Source organism: Sceloporus occidentalis, unplaced genomic scaffold (assembly GCF_023333645.1).
Source record: "Sceloporus occidentalis isolate IW3139 unplaced genomic scaffold, rSceOcc1.0.p SCAF_3, whole genome shotgun sequence".
NCBI lineage: Eukaryota > Metazoa > Chordata > Lepidosauria > Squamata > Phrynosomatidae > Sceloporus > Sceloporus occidentalis.
Window position 1 is genome coordinate 181,502,402 of NW_028316983.1, and position 12,010 is coordinate 181,514,411.

A 12,010-nucleotide genomic window follows, 5' to 3' on the forward strand; every position below is an offset into this window, starting at 1 on the left:
GAGTCTGGCAGCTGCTCTGCTGTAGATGGTCGATCTGAGTAACTCAATGTAAGTTGCTGCCTATGTTCCTGTGGCAAAAAAAGAGACAAAGTCCTACATACAAGTGGGCTCCCCTCTTGCCATTCACATATTTCTGTGTTTGGTAGGAATGTACATTTTTAGTTATTCAGCAATGAAATCATCAAAATCCACATTTGCCCCATTAAAGACAGCACCTATTTTATATGCCCTCTTCCATAGCTCTGGTTCATAAAATAATTGGAAGGAAGTGTCTGTCCTGATGCCTGTGGGCATATTTATTTATTTATTTATTTATTTATTTATTTATTTATTTTAGTGATGTATATATCTACAAATAGATTATAATCCTGAGGAAGATGGCTTTCATGTATTGACATGCAAACCCCTCTAGGAGCTTTTGCAACTGACAACTGTGGATATCTCCTGCTCAGAGTGGCTATCACTAAAAGAAATTAAAATAAAACAGCATGTCACAACATGATAGAACAGATAAAGAGATTTTGAAAACTTGTGCACGTGATACCAGCTAAGGTTCAGTTAATAACTTTTTAATGGTATAGCTTGAAAATCTTCAGAGGAAAGTATTCTATAGATCAGATAATACTGTTGAAAATATCCCATCACTAGTTGCCACCTGTCTCACAACAGATGGTAGAGACATCTGAAGAAAGACCTCTCTTAACATCTCAGTGCATGGGCAGGCACATATGGAGAAAGGAAGCTCTTTAAATCCCAAGCCCTGTGGGCCTTTGAAGCTAAGGAACATAAATCATTTTGAGATGGGTTCCAATATAGATAAACAGGAGATTAGTGAAGCTTTTCAAAAGTAGCAAAATACATGTACTGCCATTATACAGTGGAACCTTATTATACGCGAGGGATCCGTTCCGGATCCCTCCGCGTATAAAAAAACCCGCTTATGCTCGAGCCCCATTGTTTCCAATGGGGCTCGTGCGCGGCGGCGCGCGAGGCGCAACAGGTGCGCGCGCCCATTCAATTGAATGGGACGCGCTGCCCCTTCCACCCCGCGCGCGCCGGTGGCTTTGAGCGCCTATGCTCAAAGCCGCCTATAAAAAGGCAGCGTATGCGGAGGCTCCACTGTATTACCAAAACTGGAGAGGGCTCCTGCAACTTTAATGGCTGTGTAGAAGAGGGAATTTCAGCAAATGTTGCTGGATCCAAAACACACTGCAGAAATAATCCAGTTTGAGATCACTTTAATTGCCCTGGCTCAGTGCTAAGGAATCCTGAGGATTGTAGTTTATTGTGGCACCAGAGCTCTCTGACAGAAATGGCCAAATGTCTCACAAAACTACAGTTCCCAGAATTCCCTAGCTTTGAGCTAAACTGATCTCAAACTGGATTATTTCTGCAGTGTGTTTTGGACCGCTTGTCCCACAACCAATAGGCAGTCCTATTCCCAAACAGCTGCATAGCAGCTGCATCCTGACTAGCTAATGTATTCATGAAATCTTCAGAAGCATCCCCTACCATACAACACACCTGTGTAGTCTACCTAGAGGTTACCTGGATGTTAATAACTGTGGTCAGGTCATATTTTTCCAGGAAAGGTGGCTGTTAGAAGGTTTTGCATCCCATGGAGGTCACTCAGGCTTACAGTAGGGGGAATATCGTGGATTGATCGCAACCCCCAGACCTATAAAGAAAATGCAATGCCACCTACAACACTTTGAACAATAGCAGCAAAGTATGCTGATCTTTTAAAAGGAACTAAAAGCAACCACTTCTCCAAATTCCCAAGCTCTTCATTTGAAAGTCTGTATTGACAACTTTTCTCAAATCACATTACTTGGCATATATTATGAATTTCCCCTGTCATGTTATCATCCATTTGCCTAATTTTGCAAAATTCTTTTGTAAGTGTTCGCAATAAAAAGAAGAACTGATTAGACTGAATAATTCAAGTGTACCAAACTTGTCATTATGCTAAAGACTTCTTTTACTCATCATTGAAAAAACATGAAAATCCTTTAGGGAACTTATTGTTTAATCATCCACAGTTAAAATGGGATATTTATGCTTAGTCTTCATTCCCAGACTTGTACATACTGACCACCTCCACAAAATCAGTATGCAAAGGGATCTTGTAGCACTTATGGGTACAAAGATCTCAAAGGTGCTACAAAATCCCTTTGCATACTGATTTTTCAGAGTAATATGACTGTGTCTTTAATTCTGCCTCGGCAAAACTCTACTGCCCTCCATCAGATTATTATTTCACTCTCCTAAACCTGTGATGATGGATTTTCATCAACAAAAAGGTCTGATAATCCCAGTATTAGGATATAAACCCTAAAAGCACCTATTCATGTCTGCTCTTGGAAGCCAAGCAGTGTCACCCCTGGTTAGTACATAGAGTGCCAATACATATCAGGTGCTGCAGTCTATATTTCAGAGGATGGAACTTGTAAAAACATCTCTAAATATTCCTTCCCTAAGAAAACTTCGGGGTTGCCATAAATTGGCAGGCAACTTGAAGTCACTTACTCTTACAATCCTAGTATAGTATATATTGGCCTGTTACAGACTGCCAAAATAAAGCTGCTTCGGATCTCTTTGGAGGTATGCTATTTAAATGATGCATGCATCCTAAGAATCTGGAAGCTGCACCAAAAGCTGCACTCCGGTGCTTAGGAATGGAGTGTGGCTTTGGTGCGACCTCTGGACTCTTAGGACCCATGCATCATTTAAATAGCATACCTCCAAAGAGACCTGAAGCAGCTTTATTTTGGCAGTCTGTAACAGGCCATTCATTCCTCACTTGCTTGCTTTCCATAAAAAATCACAGAAAACTTAACATCCAGATCTAATATTGTGGGAAATAACTGTTGAGCAAAGGGTTAAAGTATAAGACAGCATTCTTTCAATCTGTATCTTGTCTACACAGTTACAGTCCCTGGTCCCAAAATCAGGGCAACCTAATTGACATTTTATGCAAATACTTTGCTAATGAAAAACAATGAGGGCACACTTCCAGGTAGACAGCTGCTAGTGCTACCAGTCAAAAGGCACTGAGCATTTGACTCATCTTTCCCCCCCCCCCCATTGAATTAGGATAGGGGGCTGGTGGAAACGTTAAAAGGACAGAAGAAACAGTGGGAAAACACAGGAGGGTTAAAGTTGGAAACAACAATGTCTGGACTTTGCCAAGCATGTCTACAAGATCCTGTGAATGAGGCAAGACAATGGTAAAATAAATGTTTCACACAGAGGCATTTCAACTATGACATTTTTTCTTGTTTTTGCCCGCTAAACGCTATGAAAATTTTGTTAGAACAAAGCAACCATCTTCTCACATCTCCTTACGTGATAGCAGAACAAAATATATTATGGTGTGCATGTGTGTGATTATACACATAAAGCTATTATTAATCCTATGGTCCTTTTTGTCTGCTCTGGTTGTTGTTAACTGACCCCATATATGAGAGACCTCCAAGTCACCAGGATGGCCCTGGTGGTCTCTTCCTGTTCTATGATTTCTAAAACAGATTTTTTGGGGGGAGGTGGGGGGGAAATCACTGTATGACTTTCTCTGCAGACTTCCTCTGAAAAAGTTAGAGAAATTTGAATATAGGAAGAACACTGCAGAGCAATATTCATTTTCTCCTACTGTGGGGGGAAAACCATTGTAATTATACAGGATGAAATAGTAAATGATTTATATTCACACTTCCAATTAATGTAGAAATTTTAAGAATAAAGCATACTTGTTTATTTTCACATCTCCCTTGGGAATTACATACTAAAAACAAACCATTTTACTTTTACCCTAATTTATCCTTGGTGTGAAGGAAAAGGAAATGTTGACACAGAGGAAACGATGTGCTACGAATGTGTGAAGTGAAACTTTCTCTTGTTCTAATAACTAAATACTGCAGCTGTGTCTATGTGTCTACATTATCATGCTAGTTATTCCCATTTGCATTAATACCATTATTCACTAACTCAGGTTGTGCATTCCAACAATTATATAGTCAAAAACAGGCCACTATTCATTTGTTTTTTAAAATGGTCATTATTATGCTCCAGGAAAAGCCAATCCTTGCAGAATTAAAAAGAAATGTTTGGGGAAATAAAGTTGTAGACTTGTCCAATTCCCAAAAAGGGAGTGAAAACTTGAGTGTGCTCAATTGTCATGAAATGCTGAATGTTTGAGGGGAGAAAATGAAAAAGCAGGTGAGAGGGTTAACAGAATGGAGAAATCTGGAAGTGGATGTAACAGGCTGGCTAGTATTCTTAAGTCTATATAAGGCTGCATGCGCACTGCAGAAATAATCCAGTTTGACACTTTTTAAACTGCCATGGCATCCTGTGATTTATAGTTTGTTGTGACACCAGAGCTCAATAACAGAGGCAGAACTCTGTGTCTCTGAAAACTACAAATCCCAGGATTCCATAGCACAGCCATGGCAGTTAAAGTGGTATCAAGCTGGGTTATTTCTGCAAATGTGGATGCAGCATTCATTAATATTGTTTTTCTATTTGCAAGCAGCTTTTTAAAAAAAAGACAGAGAAGCAATCAACAGCATTGTTCATCTCTAGTCTGATATTGTAGTCTATTCTACCCCTCAAGCCTGTCTAATAATAATAATTAATAATAATAATAATGTAAAATTTATTTTTATCCCGCCCCTCTGTGTAATACAACTGGGGCATCTTACAGCAATTAAAACATACATTCCCACATTCCAAAGTCCCACCCCCCCTTAAAATACAATTAAACAGTGTGCAATTATAATGTAGCATGAAATACAACTTAAAATAATGGACAAAGAAACATTAACTGCAGCCAGGTCAGGGAATAACAAGTGGGGCTTATTTTTATTGGCCGGGGATCTTGTTAGGAAAGGTACTGGAAGAGATCCAGCTTAACAGCTTTTTAAAAGTTGTTTAAGGTGGTAATGTGTCGGATCTCTTCCACCAGGTCATTCCATAATCTGGAAGTGGTTGTCGAAAAGGTCCTCTTGGTGGTAGAAGACAACCTAGTTTTTATAAGTTGCAGATTCCTCCCAGAGGACCTGAGTGTGCAGGGTGGATTATATGGAAGGAGCCGGTCCCGGAGGTAGGTTGGATCCAAACCATTTAGGGCTTTAAAGATGATAACCAACACCTTGTACTGGGCCAGGAAACTAATAGGCAGCCAGTGAAGCGATCTTAAGATCAGTGTTACGTAGTTGTACCTGAGAGCAGTCTGGCTGCCATGGTTTGTACTAACTGAAGTTTCCAAACCAAGCATGAGGGTAGCCCCATGTACAGAAATCAAGACGGGAGGTTACCAATGCATGCACCAGTTTCAAGGTCCCTAATTTCCAGGAAAGGTGTGGATCATGTCATATTGGCCATCCAGCTTCCAGGCACTGCCCTCAGAGTAGGCACAGTTGATCTTCCCTTGCTCTTCCTGCTTTCTTGCTTCACTCACAGCCAAGGCAGGTCTGAAAGGAGTTGGCAGTCTTGGCTTTCTCCTTCCACAGTTATGTCACCCAATTAATCTGCTCTAGCTGCTGAGGTGAGTTGGGATGCTGATTAACACATCCACATGCTTGACTTTTCTTTTTACCCATTTCTGTTCTAATGAGTTCCTGGAACACATTCAAAGTTCAAGAAGGGCGAGATTTATTTTTGCATATATGTAATACGGTATTGAGAAATGCCAGCCACAAGCAGTTTGAACAAAGCCTCATGTTGGCTGCATGCAGTGCTATACTTATATTTCAAGCACCTGCCTTGTCATTTTGTTACTGAAGTGGCTTATGTAATTAAACAACTGAAGGGCAGTCCTGCAGATGAAGCCGTGCTTTCTCTCACACATACATAGAAAGGGTTGCTGTGACTCCTATGCTTCAGTGTTCTGTTGCTGCTGAATTGTTGTAAATGTTTAGCCAGTTGGCTTAATATTCCAAAGATCTGATCCTACAGAGGAGCAGTTTGACAGGTCTTTCCTTCACAGTCCCTGTTGGGCAGCAGGACTAGTGAATAGAGTTTACATGCATATAGCTTCTTCTTCTTTTTTAAAAAACAGGCTCAGGGTGCTCTACTATTTGAATTGTAGAGTTTTAAATTGCTTTTATCTTTCTAACTGCATTTTCTTATTTTAATATTGTGTTTTTAATATTGTAATTCTGTTTTAATGCTCCCTTTATGTATGTTTTTAATTGTATTGTTCTTTTAAATTGTAAGCTGCTTTGAGTCCCAGTTGTTGTTGTTGTTTTTTTTTGGGGGGGGGTGGGAGCAGGAAAGAAAGAAAGAAAGAAAGAAAGAAAGAAAGAAAGAAAGAAAGAAAGAAGACAACCATCATCTGCATGTAGGCCAAAACTATGCCATTGATTCTTCAGATAGATAGAATATTCTAACTAATGTATAGCTATATTATTGAACTGATGAAAGTGGCTAAAATATTGAAATACAAAAATGTGACTATGGCCCAAAACACACTGCATAAATAATCCAGTTTGAGACCACTTTAATTGCCCTAGCTCATTGCTAGGGAATCCTGGGAATTGTATTTTATTATGGCACCAGAGCAATCTGATAGAAAAAGCTAAATGTCTCACAAAACTATAGTTCCCAGAATTCCCTAGCATTGAGCCAGGGCAATTTAAGCAGTCTCAAACTGAATTATTTCTGCAGTGTGTTTTGGACTTATGGCACAAATATGATGCACTGCAAATCCAATCAAGGGGAAAATCCTCTCAGACCTTCAGGCTGATGAAAAATTGCTGGAATTATAAATGGCAAAGCCAAGGGAGGACAGATAGGCAAAGAATGAGCTTTTGTAAAATCCAGGGGGTTAACAGCATTGGAGTTTATGCACAAAGGCATAAAGGACAAGTTGGCTTGAGGTAAATAACAGAGGCGGGATGAATGTATTAGAACTGTCCAAAGCAGTCCAGTGAAAACAGTATTCAGAACTGTGAAACTAAAGTTCACATGATCTAACAGCAAAGTGTGTCAAACTTCATAAACCAAGCAGATGTATAACAGTGATGGTGTGGAAACTAGTCTAAGATATGGGAAACTAAGATATAAAGAAACTATTCTAAAATATGGGACCCAAAAATATGTCACAAGCTATCCTTTCTCCCTGTGCAATTTGCATAAATACATCTTTTTATCTTGGCACAAAGATTTCACAGTAACATTTAAAACATCTTTCAGAAGCAGACATGGATTTCCAATCACTTTGGGGATTTTGTTTTTGGCATTTTTGAAAGTACATATAGCCCTCAGAGAGTTCCAGTGGCAATAAAACTGATCACTGATTCCCACACGAGAATATAGCAAGTACTACAGATGTTGTTGAGTTGCAACTACTATCAACTGCGGTCAGCATACTTCAGAGTAGTGGAGTCCAATACTGCACAAGCTGAACACCTTTGGGATATATAGAGGAACAAAAATCTATTCTGTTTGAGAGTTGGACTACAACTCTGGAGACCAGGGTTTGATTCCCCACTCAGCCATGAAACCCACTTGGGGACCTTGGGCATGTCACATGCCCTCAGCCTCAGGGGAAGGCAAACCTCCGCTCCACAGATTTTGCCAAGAAAACTCCATGACAGGTTTGCCTTAGGGTTCCCATAAATTGGAAATGACTTGAAAGTGCACAGCACACACACACACAAATTACAGAATACAGTGCTTTCTGACATGGCTATTATGCAGCAAAGATGCCAATAGCATCTTTTTCAGTCAACAAAATTCCACTCACCCTCAGCTCTGATTTTTTTTCTCTTCAAATTCCAATAAAGTCATTGCTTCTATGATGGCATAACAAGAACCATAAACTTATCTACTGCAAATCAACCAAAGTACCAATTATTACTGAAATACAAGTAATAAGATTAAGAAATAACAAAGATGCCGGAGGAATTTCCTGAGGACTCATAATTAATAAGTCAAATGGTCAGCTGTGTGTTACTGACTCATTAGTTCTTACCAAAGGTCATTTTTCAACAATGTTAATTTGAATACAGCTTTGAAGTATTTGCATAAGAAATGAAAATAATTAACAATTGCCCATTGTTAAACTCATGGAACTTTCTCAGCAAGCAGCAGTTTTAACTGTTGAAGATGTCAGCTAAGGATGTGATAAAGCATTTTTAATTATTGCCAAAGAATAGGTAAAACCTTACTGTTTCTGGCCCCTTTCATAAGTCACCTCCTATAATCAGTTGCACACTGGAAAATACTGCAGTGGTAGCTGCTGACTACTGTCTAGAGCAGTAGTTCCCAAAACGTTGGTCCTCCAGATTTTTTAGCCTACAGTTCCCAGAATTCCTGACTGTTGGCCAAGTCAGCTAGGGCTTCTGGGAGCTGATGTCCAAAATACCTGGAAGATCAAAGTATGGGAATCACTGATCTAGACTCAAAGACTACAGGGCTGCTGGGAGAGATGATAGCTGTTGATAGCACACATGAGATCTTGGCTACAAACTCTGGCATCCAAGCTAAAAGAATCAGGAAGCAAGTGCATACTATTTGCAATAATCCAGAACAAACAAGAATGGATAGATGGAACAATGCCCAGAGGAGTCAGGATTTATAAAAGCCATCTTTACAGTTCTCATTCATCTGCCTTAGGCCAGGCCTCAGAGGTAGAGAATAACTGCTGGACCCGATTCCCTCCCCCCTCCCCACCATTCCCTTCTCCTTCTGTGTCATGTCTTTTAGATTGTAAGCCTGAGGGCAGGGAACTGTCTATTATCCCCTCTGTTGTAAACCACTCGGATTCCCAGTGATTGGGTGGTATATAAATAAATCCTATTATTATTATTATTATTATTATTATTATTATTATTATTGCTGAAAGTCTGTGTCTGGCATCAGTTTGATTCTTGCCTTCTCTAAGTTCTCCACTGCCATTAGCCTGTTGATAGTCTTGTGTCAGAAACAAATGTACTTAGGTGTTACTGGAAAGTTTAGTGCTGCTTGCAGAGTTCTGTTCAGGTCCTCTTATACTGTACCTGCATAGATTTTAAGGGGAGACAGACACACACACACCATGAAGTCTAAACACAGCCTATATTCAACTCAGGTAGCCAGTTTTCCCTTCCAACAGCATGCTGGGGAAATCAAGCATCCTGTGTAGCTGCAGCTTCAATCCGTGGTTCAGGTGCTGAGGTCCCTGGACGGATGCCAGTCTATGAACCATTGGCTGTTCAGGAAACAAAAAATTGTAGCAAGTGGCACATAGTCCCTGGCACACTAGAGAAAAAATAAGTTGGGGTCCTTCACACGAGATAGCTGGAGAAGCATAGGTGAACTCAAAAGTCTGGGGGGGGGGGGGGGGGACAAAGGTAGAATTATGTATCTATCTATGTATGTATCTATCTATGTATCTACTGCAATGAGAAGTACCATTCTTTTGCAATTGGCTTTTCTAGGTATCGGAGAAGAAATCTGTCCTATTCCTCAGATCCTTTAACATAGGGGTGAATGAGATAGCTGGGAAAGTGTGGCCCAAGGCCTGAGGCCACTCCAGCTGTAAGTTGATTGGGTCCATGGCAACTGCACGGCCCGCTCCAAAAGCAGGCCACTGCTGCTGGACTGAGCCACACTGTCAGAAGCCAGATTATTCTGGCTTTTTGCTCCGGTCTAAAGGACCAGAGCGCAGCCTTGGCACAGCTTCTGGCTCTTTGGAGATGTGCAACATATAAACAGTGCACCTCCAGCCCATCCAGAAGCCGTTTCGTTTGGCCCGTGTGTTTTGGGCCAAGAGCTATCAGAAACTGGCTCTAACACAGGGTTTGGAATTAATGAAAATATTACTTGAATTAGCTTTTCTGTACAGCTGAATCTTATTTTTAACATTTTAGAGAATGGAAGGGTACAATCTGCAGGGAAAAGCTTTCTCTTGGTCTCATGACCATACCAGACTCATGTAAGACCTATGCAGCCCTGAGTCCTCAGTTACGATTCTGTATATCACTATCAGGGTGCCAGCCTATGCAGTTAGGGCAGGCACTGCACTGGGGACTCCTATGCCAATACAAACCCAACTTGCTGCATTTCTCCAACATATACGGGCACAAAACCAGGGCATGCAATTTCTAATTTGTACGTAAATCCCTTTCTTTCTATTTAGCCTGGTTTTTACATCTGCCAGTTAGTCATGGCTTACAATTGTTATACATTGGACTGGAAGCACACATTTTTAGTCAAGTCTTCTATAAGGGTGGTGCAACCTATGATAGTGAGAACTCATAAATATTGTAACAATGCTAGAAAGAAAGTGAACATCAACACTTAAGCAAACGAAAGTAAGGAGTATAATGACCACAGATGATTTACTTAACTTTAAAGTAGACAATGAAGACATTGAAACAGTTCAAGATTTTTCATACCTTGGCTCAGTCATTAATCAGAATTGAAACTATGACTTGGAAGGGCAGCTATGAACGAACCAGACAAGATCCCAAGTGTTAAGATATATCACTGAATAGTAAAATTCAAAGACATGGCTGTGTTAGTCTAAAAAAATCAGTGTGCAAAGGGATTTTGTCGCACCATTGAGACTAACTGAAAGAAAGAAGCTGGTAGTATGAGTTTTCAGACTTGATTCTACTTTCTCTTCTAGAACCATCATTTGCGCCCCACTCATCTGAGGAAACAGACTCAGGTCTTTGAAAGCTCATGCTACCGAGCTTCTTTCTTTCAGTTATGGCCTAAACAGACAGCCCTTATAGACCGCTGTCCAGGTAGCTTCGGAATACAGCGTTTATACCCACACGCTCTGAAGCCATCCATAAGCCAGCTTCAAGCCACCCAGCTGCCCAGACGTGGACCAGCTTCCGAGTGCTCTAGTGGCACAGCATTTACATGCCACACATCACCAGAGCACCTTGAAGCCAGCTTCCAGCCATGGTGGGGCAAGAAAAGCCGACTTCTTGCCGACCAAAAAGGAGCGGCTCTTTGACACTCCTTTTTCAGCCAGCTTCAAGGCGGATTGAAGCCACAGCATGCGGTTGCTGCGGCCCCAATACAGCTTCAGAAGGGGCAGTTCAAGCCGCCCCTCCAGGGCCATCTATTTCAGCCCGTACATTTCAATGGTGTGACAAGTCCCCTTTGCATACTGATTTTCCAGACTAACACATCCATGTCTTTGATTTTTACTCTTCAGTGATATATCTTAACAGAAGATCACTTTGTAAGATTGTCCATGCCACCGTATTTCCCATGTCTATTTATAGTTTTAAAACCTGAACAGTGAAGAAAGCTGAGAGGAAAAAAATCAACTCATTTGAAATATTATGCTAGAGAAGAGCACTACAGATATTGTGGACTGCTAAAAAGACAAAAGAAATGAGACCTAGAAAAAAAATATCAAGCCTGAATTCTTCCTCGAAACCAGGATGACTAAACTGAGACTGCTCATGTACATATCATGAGAAGACATAATTCACTAGAAAAGATTAAGGCTTAGTAAAGTAGAAGGCAGAAGGAAAAGAGGAAGACTCCATTCCAAATCACTGTATATACTCATGTATAAGTCTAGATATTTTAGTAAAAAAATTGACCCAAAAACCTGAGTTGACTTATCAACGGGTCTGTGTAAGGTCTATACTTTAACTCTTATTAAAAGAATGAACCATCCCCAAGAGTATAATGTGTCCTAGAAGCACTGACCCCCTTTTATTCTCCCATCCATCCAGCCTTTAGTGTGAGCACAAACAGTCACACCTGCTGAAATGTTGTAAGTTCTTTGGCATTGTTATCCTTTGCTTCACTCTTTAGAGCCTTTGTTGCATACCTTACATTTTATCTTCAACTTATCTACGGGTCATATCAAAATCCATAATTTTGGCCCCCAAACCTGCCCTTGACTTATACATGAGGTCAACTTATAGTCAAGTATATACGGTAAGACTCAAGAGCAAAACAAACCCTTCCTTTGTGCTGCCTTTTGTATGGCTTGGGAGCACAGCATCTACACACCACACAGTCTCCAGCTGCCTGGAAGCCGCCTCGC